At 35.9% G+C, this 27,865-nt stretch overlaps 1 pseudogene; it reads left to right on the top strand.

Moving 5' to 3' along the window:
* Positions 1-27,539, top strand: LOC120629453 (annotated as a pseudogene).
* The last annotated feature ends 326 nt before the right edge of the window (positions 27,540-27,865 follow it).

Genomic DNA, 27,865 nt, shown 5'->3' on the forward strand with positions numbered 1-27,865 from the left:
GTTACGAAGAAAATTAATACCTTTGTGTCGAATAATATTTACCGTATAGCTGTTGAAAATATTAAAATATTTTAATAACAGAAATATTTTTGACAGAAATCGTTTCTCGAGATTTCCGGCATAATAATTAGTAAAAGTTACAAGTATATTGATACTCGTGTTTGTGTTTTGTGTTCAACTTTTCTCGGACTGTTAATGATACTTATAATTCTGTGTGATGAAATAAATATAAACAGTTGTCCGATAACGCAAATAGTCGATCCTGTTTAGCGACCAGTTTCAATGCTGCCGGTAAGAGCGTAAACACGTTCGCTCTGTGGGCGAAATCGTTTGGTGCCATGAAAACCAACAAAATGAGAAGTAATTTTTCAATGAAAACTTTCTTCTACATTTTCACAATTTTCATGCTGATCTTATTGTACGTGTCCTTGAACGATTTAAAATCAACAAATGAAGAATTGATGGACCAGAAAATGCAGAGTTTAGAATTCGTGATGGAGAAAATGCTTTCGAAATTAGAAGAAGATAACTTCTCTAGGAAAAAACAGGCTGAAATGAAATATATCCTGCAGTGGACTTCTCCGAGTACTATGCCGTTTGTCTACATGGGTAAAGGCCAGCAGCATTTTATTGAAAAAAACTGCACCTTCACAAATTGCTACGTTACAAACAATAGGACGCTTCTTAGAGATTATAAAAATTTCGATGTCATTGCATTCCATGGACCGGAAGTTATTCGCTTGGGTAAATCTAGTTTACCGAGCCGAAGGTCGCATCGCCAAAAGTACGTTTTCGGAAGTATGGAGTCGTCAGACTATTATCCGGTATGTTCTAATAAACTGAACGACTTTTTTAATTGGACTTGGACGTACAGGCTTGAACCATACGCGAAATGGGGTTACTTGACAGTTCGGGATTCGGAAGATAGGATTATAGGACCGAAAAATGAAATGCATTGGATAAAACTCGCAGAAATGGAGGATGTGAGCAATGAATTTAAAAATAAATTGAAGAGTAAAAAGAAAGCGGCTGCATGGTTCGTATCGAACTGCAATTCAAGGAGCGGTCGGGAGAAGTTCGTTAAGAAATTACAGGATGAGCTGCATCAATACAACCTAGGTGTGGACGTTTACGGTAACTGCGGTCCCTTGAAGTGTTCGCGGAACAGTGAAAATGCTTGTGACATGGCTGTGGAGAAGGATTATTATTTTTATCTCGCGTTCGAGAACTCTTTTGCAGAGGATTATGTTACTGAAAAGTTATTGCGTGCTCTGCGACACGATGCTGTTCCAATTGTTTACGGTGCCGCAAACTATACAAGGTAATGGATTTTTCTAAAGATATTATTCTTGTAGTCAATATTTATTCAAGTAGCCCTATCACAGGTAAAGTAAAAGTAAAAAATGTATTTACTTAAATGAAATTAAATTTAATAACAAAGCAGTAACTAGTGAAATACCTTCGTACATTTAAAACTTAAGCTACGAGGATTCCAACCTCTCTGGTCGAAAAAGAAGCCAGGTTGTAAGCAAGGTTTACTTTTGATTATGAGTTAAAACGTTCATTTTTTATTGCATTATTGTGACGTGATTTAAATTCTTAGGTCTTAAGTTGGTAAAAAGCAAGGCACAGCTACTATCCCTATCCCTACTAATATTATAAATGTCAATGTAAGTTTGTTTGTTACGCTTTCACGCAAAAACTACTTAACTGATCCTCATGAAACTTTGTACACATATTCTTGGCAGTGTTATAAGTAATATAGGATACTTTTTACCGACATTAAGCTCGGTTCCTTTGGTTGAGGGGATGAGTGTTTGACGATTTTACACCATAACTCCGACAAATTATAACCGATTTAAATACATATTTTTGTACTATAGAGGTTATAATATATGGTTAATTTTGCCCAAACTGTGGTTGGAGATAGAGGACAGAACTCCTCAGCGGACAGCAGCAAGCCCCTCATTTAAGGCTTAGCGATACTGAATACTTTAAATATTTTTAGATCTACAACTAAATTAAATGCCATATCAAAAAACAAAATCAAACGCAGACGAAGTAGCGGGCAATAGCTAGTAAAAACATAATTCAAAGCAAAATTCCTAAGTAGATAGGTAGGTTAAAGTATTAGTATATAGGTAGATACTTGAGTGTTTTTATAGATATCTATACCTATTTTGTGCCAAGTGTGTTATTCAGAAGTGAACATGATTGAATAGTACCTAGGTACGTATAAATAGGAGTTTTAATATCAGAAGTTTCCCGCGACTTTGTCCGCATACATTTACATACCCCTAAGACCAAATATAAACTTAACAAAGTTAGCCCTTAACAGCAATCTTGCTTTAACTATTTTTCAACCATATGGGCTCTTCGAAATAAAAAGTCTTGTTGGTGAACTTTATATATATGTAGTCCTCAACTTGCCTGTAAAAATCACTTCTAAGTTTGGTCAGTCGTTTCTAAGGAGAAATGGAAAAAACTGCATAAAAAGTCAAAATAGTAATCGTTAATATAAATATAACCTAAAATAAAATATTTAAAACTAAATAAAATCTAAAACGTCCTCGAAACCACCGTGTTATGGGTACTGAGATGACTGATGAATATTTTTATGAATAATATACATGAATACTTATAACATTATATAATTATAATATAATTCCAAAGATAGGTACCTCTGTAAAGTAAGTTGAGTTGTATGGTACTTGTAAACTATGATAAATAATATATACGAATGATACACACGTAATTACCACCGTTTATACCTACCTAAAACAGATCTGGCAGGTATTTCTATATTTTGATTTTTCTATTTTTACGCTATACCTATACATATTTAGACGGCCGAGTGGCGCAGTGGGCAGCGACCCTGCTTTCTGAGTCCAAGGTCGTGGGTTCGATTCCCACAACTGGAAAATGTTTGTGTGATGAACATGAATGTTTTTCAGTGCCTTTGTGTTTATCTGTATATATAAGAATTTATGTGTATTATATTTACCATACCCATAACACAAGCTACGTTTACTCTGGGGCTAGATGACGATGTGTGTATTGTCATAGTATATTTATTTATTATAGCCTTGAAATCCAACGTTTTGAACCATATCGGTCTTTTTCGGTGTCTTGTAACAATTGGAAATATGTAAACCACAGAATTTGAAGTTAATATAATCAATCAATCAATAAAAAATACTTTATAGCACACAAGAAAAAAATAAAAGAGAACAAAGGTACAAGTCATTTAAATGTGTGTAACAAAGGCGGCATTATCACTTATAGTGATTTCTTCCAGGCAACCATTATAACGAATTGGCTCACATATGAATCCTTATAACGGTGCGCAAAACTCTAAGAATATACATACATATTAATAATTACAAAAACAGTACATATATAAAATAAATAAAATAAACTATATGGTAAAATAACTAATTCTATATATAATAATATATAAACTACTATACTATACTATATATAAACTATATATAATAATGTTAACTGTACAGAAAGTAAATGAATAATCATACTTACAGTGTAAGATAAAAATTCTTAAAAATATTATGTGACTAGCTGTTGCCCGCGACTTCGTTTGCGTTTGACTTTGTTTATTGATGAGGCATTTAATTTAGTTGTAGATGTAAAAAAATAAAAGTATTCAGTATAGCTAACTCTTAATTGCTGGCTAAAGGCTGGTACTGAGATTTTTTAAGTGAGAAATCCTTAGCATTTCCTAGCCTGACATGGGAATCTAACCCAAGACCTCGTTAGTTGAACACCACTAGACCATCCAGGCTGGAGACTTGAAAAATGTCATTTAGCGTTATGAGACAATTAACAACGAAATAAAAGTAACAGGTTTACGCTAATCCTTACTTATATTTAACATCATCACCATAGCAACCCATTACCGGCCCACTACAGGGCACGGGTTTCCTCCCACAGTGAGAAGGGGTTAAGGTCTGTGCGGATTGGTGGACTCCACACACCTTTGAGAAAATTATAATATTATATTTCCTTCAACGTCGAAGCAAGTGATATTTTAATTACCTAAAACGCACATAACTTAGAAAAGTTAGAGTTGCGTGCTGGGATTCGAGCTCGGCCCCCCGAAAGTGAAGTCTAGCTCCTACCCACTGGGCTACCATCACTTTTCTAATATTATAAATGCGAAAGTGTGTTTGTTGGTTTGTCCTTACTTCATGCCCTCACTTAGCAACCAATAAACGGGATTTTTGGCATAGACTCAGCTGAAAGGATGTAGACTACTTTTTATCCCAGTAAAGCAAAACGTCATAAACGAAGGCACCAGCTAGTAGTTGGAATAATTATTTTATTCTCTTTCAACAGGTTCATGCCGGATGGGATTTACTTGAACGCAAGAGAACTAGGCGTGGAAAACTTAGCTCGTAAAATGAATGACATAATCTCGAATCCTGACCAATACGCCGATTTCTTCCGATGGAAGAATCATTATTCTTTTCATGACAGTTTGGATAGTGTCGACTCTGATTACTATTGTGGATTTTGTGCAATGCTGAACGACGAGGAGTATGTTAAAGTGCCTAGTGTGATAAAGGATTTTCGAAAGTGGTGGGACCCACCAGGTCGATGTTGATATTATTGAAAACTATAGGAGAGTTAAGTTCTTACATCAATAGCCTAGCCTATAACAGTCTACTGTTGGACTAAAGGCCACTCCGAACAGGAGTGTTTGCCCATAATCCATGTCCCTAACCATGCTGGGCAGATGGGCTGATGACTACAGTAGAAATGGTATTAGCACAGAGCACGCTGCTGCCCGTTGCCCGTTACATTCCCTTAGTCGTCTCGTACGCCATCCGCGGGAAGGGGAGAAAGCTTAAGTGTTGGCCCAAATCATATGCTCTTAATATACACGTGCCTTTACCAAATCGTGAGTGAACGAAAGAACGAGTGAATGCTCTCACGAATTCAGCTTTAATTCAAGTTTAATGAGTCGGTCACGTGAATGAAATTGATTTGACGTCTGTTTTGACTCTCCAGATATAAATTACTCTGTATAAGATGCTGATGGCACCTCGTCTTATTTATGCTTATTGCTTTATTAGCATCATTAGGTCACAGACTGAAAGAAAAAGATAGACAAATGGGTATAATGGGCTGTGTAAAACATTAACAGTTAGAATTTAAGAAATGAAGATGAGGTGACAACTGTCTTCTGTTCTGCCGTCATTGTAAGAAGTTATTTGGTGATGGAAAATCGGTCGTATTTTGATTAAATTGAAGAAAAATGAAAACTTAAACCTTGAGTGTTAATAGGTTTGACGTACCTTTGTCTTTTTTATAGCCCATTGTATGAATGTGTACAGCGCCAACGTCGGGTAATACCAAACTCGTAGAAAAAACAGTTATATCTATAATTGATTTTACAGAGTTGTTCATGATATTTGCACCATCACGACCACATAAATAATTCTACTCAATTTTGTAATGGTAACCTTAATTAAAAATAATTACGGTTTGGCAAAATTTGCTAAAGCCCATTTATAAAACGTGAAACTGAAAATCGAATAGTACTTTACAGGCTTTAGAGGTACATTATATACTGTCTTGTCATACGGTTTTGCCATATTTTTACTGAAAGAAATCAGATACAGCCATGCAATCATGTCACTCTCAAATCAAATCAAACTCAAATATGTCTTTATTTATATAGATTGCAATTTTGATGCGTATTTTACATAAAAAATGTGTATAATATGGTAGTGGGATGTTGGCGATAACTACATTGGTAAATTTAAAACTAATGCTGCGACGGTTCCAAACGCGCCGGTCTTAGAAAAATAAACTTAGCCGGGTGTTGTTTTTGTTATCATAATTTTACATTTTAATCGCACTGTTTGTTCCAAATATACAAAAAAACGGTTTATATTCACGATATTGTACTTAATATCGTGAATATAAACCGTTTTTTGTAGATATAGTGATGTAGTAGATAGTGAAGATAGCGATGCAACTTCTTTCAACATGTTTCAACAATCGACTGAGTTGTACGCGAATAATATTATATATTTTATACATCCCTATCCCTACTAATATTATAAATGTCAATGTAAGTTAGTTTCACGCAAAAACTTCTTAACCGATCCTCATGAAACTTTGTACACATATTCTTGGAAGTGTTAGAAGATATATAGGATACTTTTTATCCCGACATTAAGCTCGGTTCCTTTAGGAGACGAAAGTGTTTGACGATTTTACACCATAACTCCGACAAATTATAACCGATTTTTTTTTGTACAATAGAAGATATAATATGTGTTTAATTTTGCCCAAACTGTGGTTGGAGATAGAGGACAGAACTCCTCAGTGGACAACAGCCAACCCCTCATTTAAGGCTTAGCGATACTGAATACTTTAATTTTTTTTAGAACTACAATCAAATTTAATGCCATATCATAAAAGAAAATTAAACGGAGACGAAGTCGCGGGCAACAGCTAGTAAGTTAATAAATTATCAGTTTTTTTGTGTGCCTAATAACGTCCCACTTCCACACCAATCGCCATTCACTGCCCCTGACAAAGGCTTCTTCGTTGAGATGGATTTAGAGCGCAAACCCACCACGCTGCTGCAATGCGGGTTAACGGGCGTCAATAATCGTTTTACTGAACCTTCGCTGCGATTGGGTCGATTTTGATAAAGGAGTTGTTGTGGTAGAATTCCAAAAGTATTGGTTGATTTTCGATATAAAGGTCTAATCAAATTGAGCTTTGATTTTTAGCTTTACCGCTGAAATTGACGCGACTTAGTATAAGAAATAATTATTTTTGTTAAGTAACTCCTGTTGGGTGTGTCTATATACTGTGACGTAACAGCTACGGAACATTCGTAACGCGTAAGTTTTCATATGGTGCGAACCTTCATGCTTTGTATATTTCCGTAGATTACTTTTTGCTAAAAGCGTTGCCGTTCTTCTCCTTCTTTGGTTTAAGAGTAAAGCTCTTGTCAGTGTAGCCCTCTCATACCTTTTTTAACCCCTGTTTCATCACTTTACAAGTCCCCAATCTTTCGTGAATGTTACTCGTCCTAAAAATACAGAACTTGTCATCCTTTTTCCTTTTTTCTTATATTTTTTTCTCAATAAAAACAGGAAACATGACCTATGTTAGACCTTTTACCGATTTACCGCTCGAACTATCGCGATCGTGGCTGAAATAAATGTGCTGTGGCTGTGTTGACCTTGACACAATCGTTGCGAGCGACTTCCGTGCCACGTTCTGCGCGGTTTTTTCTTATTGTGAACAGAGCTTTACAGTGTAGGTATGTTATCAAAATTAAGCTTCATTTGCTATACTCCGCGAAAAGCAGGAGAATCTGTGTAATGTAATTTATAATTTCTTCAATCCTTATACCCCACACCAAACAGATCTTCGGCAATATACCCTCTACGCACGTTTCGCTCCGAAACCGGAGCATCATCAGGAGATGTTGACTTTACAATGAATAATTGTTAAGTGCTATTGTAAAGTCAACATCCCCTGATGATGCTTAATTTTGATAATATATCATGGATTTCCGCAAAGTAACGCCTGCTTCTATCCAATAGTGTAGGTATGCTGTCCCATCCTGCATGTCTCATTGCTGTCCGCAACTTCACAACATAACTTCATTCATATTCAATTTAAAAAATAAACAATTGATATACATACACTACATGTACTTTACATACTAATACTATAAAATATAAAGATTTTTTTTTTTAGGGTGGTTGTTTCACGATATATTTTATTATTAACTTAGTAAATTGTAAATACATATTAAATATATTTTTGTTATCGTACGTGAATTTACATACTAATACTACATAATATAAAGTTTAATTGTTTTGTTAGGTTGGTTGTTTTACGATATAAAATTTAGAATTAACTTAGTAAATTGTAATTACTTAGTTACTAGATATATTTTTGTTATCATACGTGAATAAGTTTATGTTTATTTGTGTTTGCCAGAATTTCGCGCCTGTATTAGTATCTAAGAATATCGTGAAATTGTACGCTTAATTCCAAAGTTATTTTTAACTTATTAAAGTAAATGTATTAAATCGCTTTAAATGTCAAGGGGCCCTCTATTAATTAGGTCCCTACGTCACAATTTATTGTAGGGTAGTAGGTAGGGCTTGTCATGGTGTGTGACGAGGGGTGGTATAAGTAATTGAGTGTACGGGGTCACATAAGGTCATTTGGAAAGCAGGTAGCTACTGGGACAACCATTTTATAATCGGTAATATACTTGAAGCAGTGATAGCTTAGTGGGTAAGGCTACGGCTTCCATTTCGGTGGTACCGAGTTTGATCCCCGGCGTGTACCTACATCTTCGTTTGCGGAATTATGAGCGTTTTTAATTTAACCAATCAAATATCACTTGCGGTGAAAGAAAACATTGTAAGAAAAGAGCAAGGGCATGGGAAGCAGTGGCGTGCACGGGGTTTCTTACCATGGTATGCATACAGCAGGAAAATTGCATTAAGCCCCAAAAATCCTCCTTCTATTCAAAGTTTATTTATTTCAAGTAGGCCTAATATAAGCACTTTTGAAACGTGAAGTATGAGAGTTGTATATAATTTTTAGGGTAGGCACTGCTTTTGTGCTTGCATAAAGTGCACGCCACTGATGTGAAGTCTACCAATCGGCACGTGGCTAGTTGGACTACGGCCTCAACCCTTCTCATATTGACAGGAGACCCTGTAGTTTATTATGATGATCATCATCATCATATCAACCCATTACAAGCCCACTACACAGCACGGGTCTCCTCCCACAATGAGGAGGGGTTAAAGCCGTAGTCCACTATAAGCCTAGCCAGGCCTAGAGCGGATTGGTGGACTCCACACACCTTTGAGAACATTATGTAGACGGTTTCCTTACGATGTTTTCCTTCACCGTTGAAACATGTGATAGTGCAGACCCCTTTCCAAGTAGCTTTATACTCGAGATAAAATGCCATTGTTAATTTATTGTTTTTTTTTTATTAACATTTTTTTTTTAATGTTTATAGACGAGCGCTTGACTGCAATCACACCTGATGGTAAGCGATGATGCAGCCTAAGGTGGAGCACGCTTGCCTAGAAGATGCCTATTCACTCTTGATTTGTAGGTACAATTTCAATAATAAATAACAGTAAGTATTAAAATTTTAGATAGGTACATAAAACAACATTGAATAGAAAAACCCACCGAGGTTTGACCTCAATATCAGTCTGCGCTAACAATTATTATTACAGTATTATTAGCACTCGTACTATTGATAATGTAGGTAGGTACAATCTTTAAAAAATTGGACATTTGTAAGTTGTCAAGTAATTCGAGGCCTATATCAGACTTAGGTAACTATAAGTTAAGAATTACAGTGCAATTCATTAATGAACGCTGTTTGTTATATTAGAACTTATTACATTTAAATACCTGATTGCAACAGATTAAGCAGATGTTTTTTTTATGTGAAATAAATAATGTTTCGGAAATTTTATGGTCCGAGTGATGATATTTACTTTGTACCTACTCCAAATTGACAGGCCTAAATGTTACCTTAAATCTCTTTACAGTGTTTTCTGTAGAGAAGTACTTTTTAGACTTGTCATTTTAGTTAATTTTGATACTAAGTATTCTTTGAAGAGATTTGTCTTCAACAGAATTGGCACTGTTCTGCCAAAGGCTTCGTTACTAAAATATATTCCACACCTATTTCCTAAATTAGGCAAAAATATTGAAAGGTTACAGACTGTACATTTGAAATTTACGTGCTAGTGTAATTATCTCTTTTTCATCATCATCATATCGACCAATTGACATCAATTGCACGGTCATTGTTTGTTTTCAGCAGCTTCTTAGCGACTCGGTTGGCGTCAGTCCACCTCGTTGGTTGTTGACCAACGCTGCGCTTACTCGTTTGGGTCACTGTTCCAGCACCTTAGGTCTGACCATCGGTTTCCCTGCCGCGCCACTTGCCACTTCAGCGTCACGATTTGTTGAACTTTTTCTGGTTCTTCTACGGATCTCCTCATTTCAGATTACGTAGAGATACTGCGAGGCGCGAGCATACCTCTCTCCATCTTCCGCTTAGTGTGAGACTTCTTATAAAGCCCTAATGGGCTTGCTAATGCAAGTGATCATGTTTGAGAGCTTTAATTCATGACTGGAAACACGCATTTTTATGAAGACTATAAGGTATGAAATTATCTAGCACAATAGTATATATATTCTTTTGATTCCCATTGGGGACAGAAAAAAGTTGAAGAAAATAAAATTCCAGTATCATGAATGCTGGAATAATCCATCGGCATAGTAATTTCTTTCCAACAAGCCTTGTACTTTGTATAAAGTACACTGTATAAAAATACAGGTTTAAATATGACTTGAAAACTAGACATGAATAGATCTAACACTATAACTTATAAGCACATGTTGGTTTCAACGAATATAAATAAAATAAATAAATAAATATACTTTGACAATACACAAATCGCCAACTAGCCTAAAAGTAAGCGTAGGTTGTGTTATGGGTACTAAGATGACTGATGAATATTTTTATAAATAGGATACATAAATACTTATAATATACATATAAACACCCAGCCAATGAAAAGAAACGTTCATCGCACAAACATTCTCCAGTTGTGGGAATCGAACCCACAAGTAGCCCGTGAGAGTTTTAAACTCTCATTTAATAAGAGAACTTTTTTCTTAACAAATAGGCGTAGTCGGTGGCCACCATAGTAATCTTTATAACATTGTTATCTATATATATATATAATATAAAGTGTATGTTTGTGTATGAGCCGTATAGGCTCCGAAACGGCTGGACCGATTTCAATGAAACTTTCAGGGAATCTCCGGATTGACCTGGCGAGTAATCCTGTAAAGTTTGGTGACGATCGGAGCACTACTATTTTTGAACTGTCAAACTGTCAAATACAGCTTTTATTAAAAATTTAATGATGTAAGTTTATTTATTAACAAAATCATCATTTACATTATCTACCCAACATTACAGGGCAAGGGTGTCCTTACAGAATGTAAAGGGTTTAGGCCGTAGTCGCTAGCCAAGTGCGGATTGGTAGACTTTACACGCACTTGAGAAATGGATAACTCTCAGGCATGCAGATGTTTTCCTTCACTGTTGAAGTGAGTAATTAAAACTTTAAACGTGTGGGGGTTCATGTGGGGGATCGAACTCGGTCCCGCGACAGGGAAGCTGAAGCCTTACCCACTGAGCTATCATCGCATTGTTCTGAAATGTATGTATATATATAACTTCGGAACGGTTTGTGTTTCTGTCCATTTAACACCATAATGGTCAAATCTTAACCGATTTTAATAAATCGTTGTTTATTGGAAATATTGTATCTTCAGTTTAGTTCTGCTCGAATTTCGCTTACACCTTGTGATCCTTGTCTGCAACCCCACCTGGAGAAAAGAGATGTTGCAGATAGCTAGCACGGTATGGTCTTGTAATGCGGAGGGAAGACAGTGATGTTACCGGAAGTATAATAAATTTGTATGTGGAAGGGCAAATGAATGGAAAGATTGAAAGTAGATATGCGTGTGAAACGAGTGAATGATGGCTGAAGAAAGAAGAAGATATGTTGTGCCGTGGGATAAGAACGAGAAGAAGAAGAGCTAGTAGGTCCCCAGCGATTGGTATGAATTGATGTTTTCGTGGTTGAAGGTTTGAAATATTGGGCGATTAAAGCTCCAAGACCAAGATTCCAAGCAGGGTCGCTGCCCACTACGCCAATCGGTCGTCAAAGGCCGGCACTGCAATCGTTGCAGCGTATATCTGCAGCGGCTCCCAGCGACCTGTTTGATGTCTGTACAACTTGTTGGAGGCAAACCTTACCAAACCTAACCAAATGGGACCCTAAGTGGCTATAACAATTTTGTCATGTACATTATACCTAACTCTAGGCTAACTCTTTCTAGGTAGCCTATATTTTTAAACAGATTTTTTATCTCGTTAACAGGGTTTTGACTGCAGTTTCCGGCGAGACTTCGTGCCCGACCAGAATCCGGTCAGATATGCAATGATGAATAGCGTACATATACCTATTGCGTTTTCACCAATTCTGTGGTTATAGGTCTATAGTAAGTAACAATAAAGCATAGGAGTTTGTGTATTTTTTTGTTTGTTTGAAAACGGTTATCTCAGGAACTATAGTCAGATTTGAAAATATTTTTTTAAGACCGATGGCGATTACATGTTTGTCGTTGGCATTTGTAAAGTGTTGGTACGCTGTGATCGGCGTCCAATCGATCGCTATGCAGATAGCCTATAAATGGGTACTTTAAGCTAGATTAAAATTGATAAACATTTATAATGTAAATTCGAGCACCACTTTAAAACTAAAGCCAAACCGCGGCATGCCACCTGCATCCTCAATGGCTTTCAAGTTCCCGTGCAACGTGCGACCAATAACAACCACGCGTTCTAGCAACAGTCTTGTAATTGGTCGCACACAGGACGCAAACTTGAACGCTGCTTATAATTGGTGATCACGTCGAAAATGAATTCGAGCAGCACTTTACAAGCAAGGCAAAACCGTCGCATGCCACCTACGTCCGTACTGGCTTCCAAGTTTCACAAGCGCGCGTTTGAGATACCGTTTTGTGATTAGTCGCACACATGAGGCAAACTTAAACGCTGCTAATCGGTCATCGCATCAAAAATTAACTCGAGCAGCACTTTAAAATTAAGACCATACCACGGCCTCAAACTGGTTTCTAGGTGTGTAAAACGAGTAGCTAGGTTTTAATCTACCTCCAGTACAAATTTCTGTCAACTGGGTTCAAAAGTTGCAGCGTGAAAGAGGAAAAAACATTAACACTTACACAGAGTGAGAAAAAAAAATGATCACTAGCGAGAAATAAATATAATGCTCTTGTCAAATATAATGATTATGGCTTGTTTTATTCTAGAATGTCATACATGTCAGACTGTTTGATGACAGCCATTAGATTATTGTTAATTTTGCTATCATTTATTGCCTTTTCATGACCATTGAAGATTTTCTGACCCAATGCTTATTACTGTACAGTCATCAGCAAAGAAAACCATAGGGTTATTTGCTGATCTTCTCATATCAGCGATGTAAATAAGGAAGAGAAGCGGGCCTATTATACTACCTAGTGCTCTATGTGTGATCACTTTAGGTTGGGATATGTATTTGTTTCGAGTTAACTTTTCTCGCTCATTTTATCGATTTCAGTCTAGTACTTGACTCATGTTACTAACAGTGGCGTACTAAGAGGGTATGCACAGGGTATGGAGGTGATATAAAATGAAGACAAGTTATAAAAACTTAAGGATAGGCATTGTAAGAGTTACAAAAAGCCACTCCTAAGTATTTATAAATCGTAATGGAGATTTTCTTCATTTTATAATATCATCTGCATACCGGTGCTTACCCTCTATGCACGCCACTGGTTACTAAGATAGCATTTTATAAGACGTGGCCGTGGCGTGACGTAACGTGGCGTGACCTCTTATACCAAAGCCATCGTGTTTTTCAGGTGACTTGCAGTCATAAGCTATTGTAAAAAACTGTGTATGGATATATAGTGCTGATACGAAAATCTTTTCATCAAAACCTATCTATTTTTTTCTTTAAAACCAAGCGGTTCTCCAGCTAATATATTGTACTTTGCTATATAAAAATTGTAGTTTTGCTCATATCTATCAGTCTTTATCCAGAACGCAATTTTTTCCTCCTTTTTTAACGGCTCGCTAGCTGGTTCTTAATTTTAAGATTGAAACAAATTCCTAAAACAAAAATTAATCAAATGAAGGTTATAAAACCAGCGCTGAAACACGCATACAGTTTATGTATATCGGTTTTGAACTTCGGCATTTCTAACTGATTTATTTTTGCTGTCTCATTAAACCTAAGAACACATATTTCTGGACTGGTATTTTGGTAAATAGCAGGTGAAATAACTTATTGTAGGATGAACATCTTAAGCCTTATTTTGTTTTGTTGCAGCTTAGCTCCATCTTACGGAACATCGTCAAACTACATCCAATTGCGAAAGGTGAGCGAAATAGTCGATATCACAAAAGTGTAATACCATACAGAAATAGTATGGTTCGTTCTCACTAGGTGGTATAGTCTAGTCGACAAGTTTTAAAAGGGTACAAAGTAGAGATACTGCTCTTAAAATTATGCATTAGCTCATTAGAATGACGCCTAGAAAAATGTGCCAAAAGCGTGTATTACAACATAAAAAAATGCAAAAGTTATAAACAATTAAAGATGAAAAAAAAATGGCATTTAGTTTTTTGCCAATATTTCATAAACTATTAATAATTACTTAAGAAATTTAAAAAAAAGTTTCTGAAAAAGGAGGAAATTTTCAATAAAAAATTCCCAAATCCCGGAACTTAATTATAAGTAAAACAAACGTTCTTGATGTGAAAAATCTATAGGCGGAGGGTAAACCTGATTGTTTGCGTGGCGACGCATCGCCACGCTGTGTACATTGTGTACATTGAGTTGTCGAAATTTCAAATCAATACTTTTTTTTTTAAATTTGATTTTGTTTTAATAAAAATGTAATAAACAGTCTATTTTTTTTAATCCTGTCGTAATCTATATCGTATTTTATGCATATTATTAAAGTTACTTGAGCATTTGGTTTCGAAAAGCACCAAATCGAGTGAAAATGCTGGTGAAGACCACGGATGGCCACCGGAACTAGGTAGACAATAATAAGAGTTGCACGGGTTACGATTATATCGTGGTATGTAATTCGTAAGCAATTTATACTCGTCACAATAAATCTGCTGATGGTGAAGTGCCGGGAAAATCCTCAACCATTAACGCCCAAGGTTCGGGAAAGGAAATTTATTGTAAAAGGTGATATGCAGTTGATTACTGAAATTTAGATAATTGCAAATCTAGCCACAGAAAGCGTAAACAAATTACTCTTACGTTTTTAAGTCGCTGCCAAATTTAATGTAGAAAATTACTGTTACGTTCCTTGTTACTATGCAAAAAGGGAGTACGAAGTATGTGATCTATACTTTACCTACCTTGGTACCGACTTAAAAATTTTGTACAAAATATTTATTTCTTGCTTTTTAGTTTTGTAACAAAGTATTTTTTTACAATTTTTTTTTGTAACAACAAGTGACTTAACTTTATATTTTTGATAAAGTTACAGATCTATTGTGACAAACAATCCCGAGCCATGCATAATTTAGTTTGCCTACAAATACACTAAACTACGATTCGATAAAAAAAAAATACTTTTGTAACATCAAGTTAACTAAGTATAAAAGACACTTTACTAAGTAAAGATATTATTGAAAACGTTACCTCGTTTATTGTTACAGGTTTATTGTTATGTTAATAAATATCTACAGTTAAAAAAAAAATTGTCTGCGTGTTGTAAATAGTTTATTTCAGATTTTGGACGGGTCTGTGTGGGTGCGTGAATGTGCGTGTGTGTGTTTGTTTGTTTATGTATGTATATGTGTGTCTATCTGTGGCATCGTATTTCCTGAACGGATGAACCAATTTTCATTTTGTTATTTGTTTGTAAGATAATTAGTCGGGAGTGTTCTTAGATATACTTAATAAAAATTCAAGATGGCTACCTATATTTAGTGTTGCCCAAATGCAAGAACAAGTCGAGACTTAGCCAGTCTTGGTCTTGGTCTTGCGCCAATACACCTGGTCTTGGTCTTGGTCTTGGTCTTGCGCTCCCAGTCTTGGTCTTGGTCTTGGTCTTGCAGCAAGAGTCTTGCAAGTCTTGCAATTACCTATTAGTCTATTACTATTTATTAAAGTTTACTTTAAATCTTAGAAAAACGTATTAGAATTGGAACATTGTGAGCTTGAATTAACATAGCCATAGTAAAGATCAAGCAGATTAATAAATAACTGAAGATTTGATAAGAAATTCGAAAAATCAACTGACCTATATGTCGTTTTCCATGGAAGTAACTGTTTCTTAATAAACATTTATGATTTATAAGCTTACATTTGCTAAAACATGTAAAAAAACAAATTAATTACAATAACTTGACTGTATTTTAAAGAACAATACTTATCTGTCTAGAAAGAGATTGAACCCTCAACTTATAAGAAATTTAATAAAAGAGTTTTACGATTTATCATTTATTTGAATAAAAAATAAAATACAACACAAATCAACAGCTTTATCATTAGGTTATGATACTTTATATCAATTCTTTTGACCAAGAATTAATACAAAGTAACCATCTGGCTGACTCATCACTTAACCTATTTCTATGTTTTGTAATTACTAATGATGCTTTAGAAAATAACCTCTCAGCAGGTACTGAAGTTGCAGGTATTGAGAGAAAATCACGGGCCATTTTCGATAAAATCGGATACTCTGTCTCATGCGTCCTCCACCAATCTAAAATCACCAATCTGAAACTTATTTATTCTTTGGAACACCTGTAGGTACTCTTAAAATTCGAAATTATTTTGCATGAATAGTGTCAAATGTTATGATTTCGGCGCGGCGGCAACGATTGTTTTAGATTTCAAAAGAAGCCGCCGGCGCGTGTATCATAACCATGTACTTCCGAAAAGCGGCAAATTTCTTTGAGAAGTAAGTACAAAACCTTTGATGCCGCATTATCAAAGTGCCGATGGTTAAAACATAACTATGCATGCACTCAGTTTGATTTTAATAGATATTTTTTTATTCGCTATGTTTATGGTATTAGTCGTAATGCGCATAGGTCCAGTTTTTCATATTCTTTGATATAGTTTTTTGCGTCTCATAGAATTCCTAAGCGTACCTACCTACCTATACACCGAACTGTTACACCTAACTACTCCGTGAAATAGCGCTAAGTCCTAGCTGCAAGACGCAAGAGTCTTGCAGGCTATGTCTTGTTCTTGCTCAAGTCTTGCACGGTCAGTCTTGGTCTTGGTCTTGCTAAAAATACGCGGTCTTGTTCTTGGTCTTGGTCTTGCAAAAACGCAAGAACAAGACCAAGACTGCAAGACCAAGACTGAATTTGGGCAACACTACCTATATTGTTCTAAATAACGGATGATCTGTTTTTTTACGACTCATTTAATGTGGGTATCAAATGAAAGGGCTTGACTAGTAGAATTATGTACACAAAATAAAAAAATTGGAGTTTTTAAATTTTAAATTTATACATTATTATTTATTTAATTTACAGTTTGTGGCAACTGATACTATAAGTTATTGGAAGCGTTACCTCGTTTATTGTTACAGGTTTATTGTTATGATAATAAATATATATAGTAAAAAATATAAATTTTGTCTGGGTTATCTAAATACATAGTTTATTTCAGGTTTTAATTGATTTTATTAAAAGTTTATTCTGTTTTAACATCAAGTGATCTCACTGCACCTAAAAATTAATGATTGATAATTACAGTCGCCTACGAATTGTTACGCGTTGTTTTTTGATTTTTTTTTAATCTTGCGGGGACCGTTTATTTGATTGGGAAAAAAGTATCCTATGTTAATCTCTTGGGTGCCTCGAATGAGATTTTCTTCTTCATCATCATTATCATATTATCATTAAACGAATAGAGGAAAACAAAGGGGACTTTAATGCGCATCTTAGAGAATTATTTAATAATAAAGTGTGGAATCGTATGTGTGAAAAAAATACCTTGGCTATTTAAAGTGAGGCTCATTGTTGTAACAGATGGTTAGACCGCTGCCTAGTCATTTATTGGCGCAGCGCGTGAAAAACTAGTATGCGTGTCTGTTGTTTTTGATGTTTTTTGGTTTGGTCCACTACTCACTCGTGATAGAATGCAATTTAAATTAACTTAAGGCTAAGGTCGCAGAGGCGATAGTAGTGCATCCTGTGAATGATAACTTCATTTTGAGCGTTCTATCAGTTTCTCTATACCGGCGGACTGTGCACGACTTATACGCGCCAGGTCTACAATGCCCTGCGTGTTCATTATAACGACGCCTTTTGGATGCTTTAAAGGCTGCCGTAGCGCTGTAGCGCGTTCAAAATGTTCGCAGACTCATAACCAAATGACTTTTTTGCCAAAATGCGTAACAAAACTGCTTCTCTCCTACAGCGTTTACGTACCCGGGGCAACGGCATCCTAAAGGTAATTGCCGCCCTGTTCGACGGCCCTATACTGCGCCGCTATGGATGTCTAAATGTAGCAATCGAGCGAGTATTGTTATTGCTTTTAATTATCGAAACTAATCAATAGTAGCCAGAAGTTCCCTGCGACTCGCCTGATGTCATCCGTCCACCTCGTCGGGGGTCTACCAACGCCGCGTTTATCAGTGCGAGGTCGCCATTCCAGCACCTTGGGACCCCAACGTCCTTCGGTTTTCCGGGCTAAATGCCCCGCCCATTGCCACTTCAGCTTTATGACTCGTTGAGCTATGTCCGTAACTCGGGTTCTTCTACGCATCTCCTCATATTTGATCACGTAAAGATACTCCTAACATAGCTTCTTATCGCTCATTGTGAGACTCTGACTTCTTATGAGACATAGTCAGCGAGATTGATGTGTGAGATTTTCCACCTACGTTTACTTATTCGATCGCGTAAAATTTAAGAGAATCGAAAGAGCGCCAACTAGTGGCAATACTGTTTCCCAGTGTTTTAACTAAGTAGATGGCGATGGAGTAGTCATAAAAATCTCTATTTTCAGCAGTTTCGGTTCGGTTCTATCAGTCAGACAAGACCCTAAGCCGGTTCCGGTTACCATCACTAATATAATCTCTAACTAATAATACTTAAAGCCCAACAACCCTTATTGAAGCAGTGTGGTGGGCCTATGTCTTAAAACCATCTCTCTTATGCGCAGCTCATAAATACATGTTAAATTACATTCAAATAACGTCACATTATAAATTGTTAATTTGAACTTAATAGCATTTATTTGTAAACAAATTAAAAACATATTTCGTGGTCACATCAAACACTAATCGTCGGTAAAGGCTCAATATTATTATCACCGACAAACCAACATATAATTTTATTTTACAAAAAGACTATGCTAGGATCAATTTTAAAAAATATATCTTAGGTGTAATTTTTTTAGTTTTTTGTTTTCTTTAATTTTACTACAAGTTAGCCTTTGACTACAATCTTAAGTAAGATGGTAGCGGGCTAATCTTTAGGAACCCTATGGTATGGCAATCATACCCCTAATCGGTTTCTATAAGACGTCGTACCGGAACTCAACAATAACTTTATTAGCGTGTTATTTGAAAAAGAGTAGCAGCCGGGTGAATTTAAATGTATTATTTAGTATAATATTCGCTGAGAGCCGTACATACTCGGATTAGATAAGCGACTTCAGTATTGCGTTGATGTTCGTCACAAACGTCCCTACGTACTGTGCGTTTTTTTTCTGTGCGATACCCAATTCGTGTATCACTACTTATTATATCCGATTAGATAATTGTCTTTTAGGCCAGCCTATGCTTAATCTAAATTAGAATACAGTTTCACTTATGTGTGTATTTGCGACTCTGACTGAATTATTTTTAGTGTTAGTGAATAAAAAATTAAAAAGTGAATATGAGATTTACCATTTCAATAAAAACTTTATTTTACATCACAACGGTTTCGTTGTTGATCGTGCTATACTTGTCATTGGATGATTTAAAAACAAAAAACGACGTTCTATTTATTAAAAGAATAGACGGCATGCAAAACACTATGGATAAAATTCTGCAACGTTTAGACAAAAAAACTGAAATCGACAAATCGAATGTGATCTCTGAATCGGAACTTAAATATATATTGCAATGGACATCTCCTACAGGTGTTCCATTCGTGTACATGGGAGTAGGCCAAAAAGGTTTCATAGACAGAAATTGCACTTTTACGAATTGTTATGTGACAGGCAACAGGACTTTTCTCGGTGATTACACTAAATTTGACCTAATCGCATTTGCTGGGCCGGAAGTGGTGCGTATGTCTAAGTACGCTTTACCAGGGAGGAGATCGCCCCATCAAAAATTCGTATTTGCGAGTATAGAGTCCGCGGACAACTATCCAGTTTGTTCCGATAAACTAGACAACGTTTTTAACTGGACTTGGACATACAGACTAGAGTCTGAAGCCAAATGGGGATACATCGTGGTGAGGGATGCAAATAATGTTATAATAGGACCTAAAAAGAACATGCAGTGGTTGAGAAGAGAAGAAATGGATCCAGTTAGTGATGAATTAAAAAATAAATTGAAGAAGAAATCCAAAGCCGCGGCATGGTTCGTCTCGAATTGCTACTCAAGGAGTGGTAGAGAAAAATACGTGAAGGAGTTACAAGCGATGCTTAAAAAATATAATTTAGAAGTGGATATTTACGGGCATTGCGGTCCTCTGAAATGCTCACGGGATAAACAAGATGATTGTAATGTAATGCTCAGCAATAATTATTACTTTTATTTATCTTTTGAGAATTCGTTTGCTGAAGATTATGTTACTGAAAAGTTATTGTATCCATTGCAACATGACGCGGTCCCGATTGTATTTGGTGGTGCCAACTATACAAGGTAATATAGAAAAATATTATTCACTGAATTATATGTTTATTGACACATACGGTTTAAGTAGAAAAATGATGCATATAATATCGTAAGTTATCGAGTTGCTCATCGAAGATTATATTATGAAAATTAAACCCTAATTTGCTATACTCCGCGTAAAGTAGGAGAATCTGTATGGTGCAATTTATAATTTCTTCAATCCTTATAGGTACTCCACACCAAACGGGTCTTCGACAATGTAACCTCTACGCACGTTTCGACCGCACGTTTTCATGTTGACAATTATTCATTGTAAAAATAATTGTTAAGTCAAAATTATTCATTGTAAAGTCAACATCTCCTGAGGATGTTCTGGTTTCGGAGCGGAACGTGCGTAGAGGGTATATTGTCGAAAATCTGTTGGGTGTGTATAAGGATTGAAGTAATTATAAATTACACCATACAGTTTCTCCTTTTTTTCGCGGAGTATAGCAAATTAGGCTTAAATTTCATAATATATCATGGAATTTCGCAAAGTTACGCCTGCATCTATTCAATATCGAAGATTATTGCAATTACTGAATTCATAATGTTACTTTTATTTAATATTTTTGTTAAATTTGATAACAGTCGTTTGCTACAATCTGAGTAAGATTTAAAGTATAACATCTAGAATGTTCTACCTATTCTTTTTTTTATTAAATTGACTCAATCAATAGGATAGTAGTCTAAGATGGGCTAACTTGTAGGGGAGTGTGGCAGTTACATTAAAACTGTACCCCTAATCGGTTTCTATGCGACATTGTACCGGAACGATAAATCGCTTACCAGCACGTCTTTATCAGTACTGGTCACCGCCGAAGCCTCCCGCCAGACCAGACCAGAGAAAATTCGGAAATAATAAATTTCTAAATTACCCTTGCCCTGAATCGAATCCCGGACCTCAAACTTAGAGTGTTCACCGTTGCGCCAAGAAGGTCGTCATAAAATTTCTGAGTGAAAGTTTGTGAGTAGGTACGTTTACTAACAATAATCAATTGATATAAGTTGTTATCAGAATTACATAGTAACTAAAGGTTGATAACGTTTAACTTTAAGTACAGGGTATGACTAATATTATACAAAAACTACGCCAAGGAAATAAGGATAGTACAAGTTGTGCACGCTCGCAATCGAGGATTCGTATTCAACTCGGTGTCGGTAAAGTAAAATGGACCTAACATCATACGTCTAAGAATCGCTAATCCTGTACTTTAATTTTAATTTTTGCGTGCGACCAAGCACAATACAATATTTGCTCACTTGCAATCGAGTATTAAGATATAGTAGAACAAAAATATCACCCCTTATATAATATAGCTTTGATCGGTCAAAAATAAAGAAGCACATGCGTTGTTGAAGCGGTGATAGCCTAGTGGTTGGGACTTCGGTTTCACTTTCAGGGTGCCGAGTTCGAATCTCAGCACGCACCTCTAATTTATCTAAGTTATGTGATTTTAAACAAATTAAAAGCACTTGCTTTATCGAAGGAAAACATCGTAAGAAAACCTGTATTCCTGAGAGTTCCCCATAATTTGCCAAAAAGCATGTGGAGTCCACCAATCCGCACCAGCGTGGTGGACTACGGCCTAGACCCTTCTTATCGTGGGTTGGGTGGATAATGAGTTCATATGGTGATGATGGTGACGACATGCGTCCTGTTTAGGAATATCACCTTCTTTCAAGTCACTTATAAAGTTATAACTTTATGATATGTATGTTACAGATTCATGCCGGATGGAATTTATTTGAATGCAAGAGAATTAGGTTCTGAAAAGTTGGCTGAAAAAATGAACGAGCTCATACTGAACCCTGATTTGTACGCGGAGTATTTTAGATGGAAGAAACACTATTCTTACTACAGAAGATTTGAGAGTTTAGAAACCGATGACTACTGTAGCTTTTGTACTATATTGAATAATGAAGAGTTAGTGAAAACTACTAGCATATATCAGAACTTTAGGCGGTGGTGGGATCCACCGGGACGTTGTTAAGTGTTTTGTTGTGAGAACATATTTAAGATTTAGGTTTTTTTTATAATTGGAGGGAATCTAACTGCCTCGTCGGTTAGCATTTTCAACTACGGATCACGAGGTCCCGTGTCGGGCCAAATTATATCAGGTATTGTGTATCTAAGTATTTTCGGTAACAGCCCGATTAGGAAGTTGGCGGTGACAGCCCCCGTGCCTCGTAGAGCATGTAAAGCAATCGGGCGTCAGCTATCACTTAATTGTGGTAACAGTCGCTAAAGCCCACCAATCCGCATTAGGCAGCGTCGTGGGTCTATGCTCTAAAACCGTCTCCCTATGAAAGAAGACACCTATGCCCAGCAGTGTGACGTTATTAGGCTGTGGATGTTGATGAAATAAATAAAATGGAGCAAGAAGAGAATATGGTTTAGTAGATTTGGATCAATAAAAGTCCTAGATAAAAGCTCAAGACAGTAAAAATACATCGCAACAGTGCAGAGAGTAAAAATACATCGTAACAGTGGTTATGGTTACATTGATACAATATATTTATAAGTAATGTTTTCGAGGCTTGACACCAACGAACGACTGGTTGTCACTCATAATCATTTAGTAACGATTCAAAAATGTTTCTTTCTGTTTCCATCATCAGAGAATGGAGAATGGATGGACATATAAATTTATTCAGATAAAAATATTACTAGATTGCGATCGTATTGTTATCTAGCAGGACAGTAATAAAATGCTTTCGTATTTAACTGTGTTATGGCATATACCTACATCCCTGGGGATAAAACAATATTAAGATTTCATCTAGGCGATGTGTCTCAGAATCCAGGGCACGGAAACCGGAAAACTTTAAAACTAAGATTTTTAATGAGGATTTTTAATGGTACAACTGTGGCTATAAAAAATGAATTTAATATATGTATTTTTTTGTATTTAATTAATTCATTAATTGTTTGTTAAAACTCAAAGGATAAAAAAATAATTATTCGTTTAACACCTTTATTCTAACCAGATAACTAAATACGCTTAATCTTTAGTCAGCACATCTTTGTCGCTGAGATGGTAACTAGCCACGGCCGAAGCCTGTTAAACCTGTAAACTTATGCGACAGCGACGCAGGCAACAACTAGTCTTAACTCTTACAACAGCATTTTTACAACTTTTCATATAAAATATAAGCGTTTATACATCGTGCATCGTATGTTTTTCAATGGGAAATTTTATGGTATATTATATTACCATACAATTTTATGTATTGAGAATTTCTTGCGATATTGTATCACAAAGAAAATAAAATAGCCTTTACTTAGTGTTCTAGTTTTATTCCTAGTTTATTTATAGCTCTGTTTTAATCGATTGACATTTCCGGCTTCGATTACTGAACGTTGTAAAGTAAATGTCAGTTCCACTTTTTCTTGTAATCTTTTAATTTACCTTAATCTTTCATGAAGGAAACATAACCTCAACAATCGGGAGCCTTCAGTTAAGCCACGGTACCGCTTTCGCACACAACCACTTCTTCGCCAGCGAATGTCTAAGCAAACAAACGTGAGGGTTAGACAACCCCGTTTTCATCAACCACCAGTCCTTCGAAAGCACCAAGAGCCACAAATTTGGAGGACACTCGCTCTCGATCTTCCATCGCCACCCCATGCCTGCCAGTCCAATACCTGGACGGGCCTTCCAACCCCTAGCTGCATCCACTGCGCCCTTCGCTGGACATCAGAGAGGCGCAAGGAGACCGCCGAGCCACCTTGTCGGGTAACTGGACATCGACGAACTATATGCAAAATGAGAAATTGTTTACCGGTGATTCTAGATTCAGCCGGCTAGATTACTCCATTGCTCAGAAGAATCAAAAAGGACTCGCAGGCCAGGCTGTCGCACAAGTGGAGGATACCCGACGTGGCATCTCATGTTTCGGATATGCCTGGTAAATACAAGGTATCGCATAATGCCTAAGTTAAGTTTCATCTTATTAAATTCATAATTACACCGGTTATCATTTAATTTAAATCATATTTTGAAATACACTTTAATTAAATATTCCTAATATGTTTTTCTAGGTACAGGTAATTCGACATTGTTTGATAAAATAATTGGACCTCGGATTTAACTCTTAATTATTATTCTGGGAAATTCTCTGATTTTCGGTTAAACCGAGCCAAATATCTCGACCAGACCAGATGAGCTGACAAAGAAATAGGTAGATCTTCGGGATGGTTCAATTAAAAGCGCCTTTTTGTATTTTGCGTATTTTTATCTTAATGCGTGTTTTAATTTAATTTATCTTTTAATATAATAGTATTTTGTCACGTACGATGTGTCACTGCTCGTAACCGCGTGTGTGTGTGTGCGTGAGCGAGTGTTTGGGTCTGTGTGGCTGTCTGTCTGTGTCATTGTATTTCCCGAACAGATGAACCTCTCCATTTCTTAAGAATAGATCAACGGGTACATACCACGATAATATTTTGAATTTGTCGATATTTACCCAGTTGCATGGATCGTGGTCCCGTCGTGTCCCCGTTGATCTATGCTTAAGAAATGTTGATTAACCACGAAAATCTTAGATGAACGTCATTATAACACTGTACTGAAATTCGGGATTCTTTTAATTTTTAATACTTAGGTATATATATTTAACTAATTATCGGTAAGGCACGTAATATTTTTTGTTTCTTTCGTTTACCTTATGTATTTCTATTATTCTACTTACAACAATCTTTAAGAGATGTTCGAAAACAAGTTGGATAGCACAACGTTTTGCTTTGCGCAATATTTGTCCACATGTTTACCATGGTTTAGAACACAATACGTCATCATGCGTAACTTTGAAACCGAACCGTGCCCTAGAAACAGTACAGTGAAGAACAAAATATGAGCTATAATATTGTCACTAAAACATTATTCTTTGTACTATCAGTGCTATTGCTTTTATATAACTCCATTAAGTTAAATTTAAAATATAACAAAAATGTGCCCATTTAAAAATCGAATGTGTTACAAATAATTACGTAGAAAGAAAGTGATACCAAAGCGAATGGAAATTACAATGAGATACGCTTAAAATATATTTTAAAATGGACGTCTCCAGATACGGTACCATTTGTTTATATGGGAAAAGGTCGACAAGGTTTCATTGAACGAAACTGTACATTCACAAATTGTTTTGTAAAAGCCAATAGGACATATTTTAATGACTATATAAAATTTGATGTCATTTTATTTTCTGCGAATGAGTTGCACGCTGGTAGTTATTCTTTACCTGAAACGAGATCATCGCATCAGAAATATGTTTTCGCTTCAATTGAATCGGTTGATAACTATCCCGTATGTACGAATAATTTTGATGGCTTCTTTAATTGGACTTGGACTTATCGATTACAATCTAAAGCAAAATGGGGTTACATAGCGATACGAGATTCTAAAAATAATCTAATAGGGCCCGAAGAGGATATGAACTGGATCAAATTGGAAGATATGGACCCTGTGAGCGATGGTATAAAAGACAAAATAAGGAATAAAACAAAGGCTGCAGGATGGTTGGTATCGAATTGCTATTCGAGGAGTGGTCGTGAGATTTTTTTCGAGGATCTGCAGAATTGGCTTACACAACACGGTCATAAAGTTGATATATATGGTCAATGTGATGTTTTGATATGTAAGACTGAAAAAGTGTACAATAAATGACCGAGCAAAATTATTATTTTTATCTGTCTTTCGAGAATTCGTTCGCACAAGACTACGGGACGGAAGAAATATTACATGCGTTACAGAATTATGCTTACCAATTGTATACGGTGGAGCTAACAATTCAAGGTAAAAGAAAGGTTTGCGAGAAGCAACTATCAAGTAGCTGTAGATGACTGCAATGGTTGATTTTACTTTAATTAGGAATATCCATTAAGAAGGCTTATTTAAAAATTATTAATTTGCGTCAAATTCATAATATAAATATAATATGATTTTTGTTTTATGTAAATACTAATAATTTACAGTCGACTTACAAGAAATGGTCATAAATTAGTGACATCTGCATATCGTCTGCGAAAGGTACACAAGTCATTTGTAGGATTGAGTATAAGCTTTTATAATATGATTCCTAAGGAAATTTTGGACCTACCAATGCATAAGTTTAAAGAATGTGTAAAAACACATTTATTACAGCGAGGTTTTTATACAATTGATGAATTTTTTAATGACAAGGTTGCTTGGAAGCATCTGGCTCCGCTTTCATCACCCACAAGATAGAAAAACTAATGTTAAAATGTAAAATTTTTGATGTTGGAAAAGCGCAACTGCTGAGTTTCTTGTCGGCTTCTTCTCGGTAGAATCTGCCTTCCGAACCGGTGGTAGTCACTACACACAGACAGACTTGACCTTTCAAAAGTGCTTATGTTAGGCCTACTTGAAATAAATGAATTTTGAATTATGAATTTTTTGAATTTTAATAATAAAACTCCACAGTAAAACATAGTATTAGTTACTATGTTTTACTGTGAATTTCATAAATACCTACTGCTGAAAAATAATTCTCATATGACTATGTGTGTTTCTTTGTTACCTATGTCGAACTCAATCACTGCACCGATCTTGATGAAAATAGTAACTCATAAACGAGTAGATTACATAGTTGTGATAGACATAGCATACTTTTTATCGAGGAATATCTAAAGGGTGACGTTCCCGGTTTCCACGGGATTAAAAAAAACGTGGACAACGCCACGGACAACACATAGTTTATGTATGCATAATAAAATTGCAGGTTCATGCCAGATGTCATTTATCTTAACGCACTGGAACTGGGTCCTAGAAAACTAGCCGTTAAGATGAATGAATTGATTGAAAACCCAGATCTATATGCTGAGTATTTTAAATGTGAAAAATCATTATTCTTATCATAAAAGATGTGACAGTGTACAAACAGATGATTACTGTAAATTCTACTATATGCTTAATGAAAAAGACTTAGTGAGTGAGGTCAGTGTTTATGGAAAATTCTAACAATGGTAGGATCCACGAAATCGGTTTAATCGTTTTTAATATGCTATATTTTTTAAATACAAGATTGATTATTGCAAAGATGTCGCAAGCCTGTCGTGACATACGTTATATCAATGCGGGTCTACTCCTACAATGAGAAGGGCTTACGCCGAGGTCCGAAGTGGACTCGAAACCACTTTAAGAGCATTATGGAGAACTCTCAGACAATCAGGTTTCCTCACGATGTTTTCCTTTACCTTTGAAGCAAGTGATGTTTAATTGCTTGACGCGCACATAACTTAGAAAAATTAGAGGTGCGTGCAGGGATTCGAACTCTGTCAGAAAGT

Source organism: Pararge aegeria, chromosome 14 (genome assembly GCF_905163445.1).
Source record: "Pararge aegeria chromosome 14, ilParAegt1.1, whole genome shotgun sequence".
NCBI lineage: Eukaryota > Metazoa > Arthropoda > Insecta > Lepidoptera > Nymphalidae > Pararge > Pararge aegeria.